Below are 1,334 nucleotides of genomic sequence, written 5' to 3'. Positions count from 1 at the left end.
CAATGTCAGGCTATGCATCAGAATAGGATTAACGAAAGCAGTAACATGCTACACTACTCTAATGCAAGCAGTATAGAGGAGAATAGGCGATATCTGGTGATCAAGGGGGGGGGGGGCTTGCCTGGTTGCTCTGGCAAGAGAGAGGGGTCGTCGGTGATGTAGTCGACCACAGGGGCATCAGCATCGTCACGGGGTCTACCGGAGAGAAGAGGGGGGAAGAAACAGTAAATACATAGCAAGCAAGTGCATAACAGGACAACAAGCAGAGCTAGACGTGTTCTAACGCGATAGTAGGTGATACCGATGAAGGGGGAAAGCATCCGGGAAAGTATTCCCGGTGTTCCGTGTTTTCGGACAGATGAACCGAAGGGGGAAGGTTGCGTGTTTGATATGTTAGGGGTGTGTGGTGGACGAACGGGCTGCGTATCCGGAATCGTCTCGTCGTTCTGAGCAACTTTCATGTATAAAGTATTTTCATCCAAATTACGGATTAAAAGATATGATTTGTTTAAAGATTTTATTAATTTCTGGAGTTTAATTAATTAATTAATTAATTCGAAAATGAATTAATGACATCAGCATGATGTCATGCTGGCATCAGCAGTCAACAGAGTTGACTTGGTCAACCTGACCAGCGGGTCCCACTGGTCAGTGACACACTTTAATTAAACAGTTTAATTAATCTAATCAAAATTAATTAGTGGGTGGGCCCCACTGTCATACTAATTAGTTAGCTAATTAACAGTAGTTAATTAGGTTAACTAATCGTTAGGTTAATTAATCTTATTTGGTTAATTTAATCAGAATTAATTAGGTTAATTAATTGGTTAATTAATTAATTAATTATTTTCATTATTTATCTACTTATTTATTTATTTAATTCTTTTTTTTAACAGAAACGTTCTGGGGGGGTGTGCCCCACTTGTCATAGGGCCAAGGCCCTTAACGGGCATACGGGCAGGCTGGTGCAGGCGAAGCCGCACCCCTGCCCGATAGCAAGGCGAGGCCGGTTAGGGGCCGGAGCGGGCGCGAGCAGCACGGGCCACAGCCGGCGGCGACGGCCGCGGTAGGTGGGGGCAGCAGCGCCGGCGGCCACCGCAGCGGAGAGGAGTCCTGGGACGGAGCGCGCGAGAGCGGGCACCGGCGAGCGTGGCCGCGGCCAACGGGGACAGAGGCGGGGCGCGTGTGCCGGTGCGCCAGCGAGTGCCTCCGGCGGCGGTTCGGCGGACGAGCAGCAGAAGTGGGGCGGGGCGCGGGCGTGCGGTCGTGGGCGCGGGCAGTGGCCAGTGGCGGGACTGCGGCTGTGGCCGCGCGGGCGCGCGCGGGCGCCGGCG

The sequence above is a fragment of the Triticum dicoccoides genome, chromosome 4B (genome assembly GCF_002162155.2).
Source record: "Triticum dicoccoides isolate Atlit2015 ecotype Zavitan chromosome 4B, WEW_v2.0, whole genome shotgun sequence".
Taxonomy (NCBI): Eukaryota; Viridiplantae; Streptophyta; class Magnoliopsida; order Poales; family Poaceae; genus Triticum; species Triticum dicoccoides.
The sequence above is the reverse complement of the archived record's forward strand: the minus strand, read 5'-3'. Positions refer to the sequence as shown.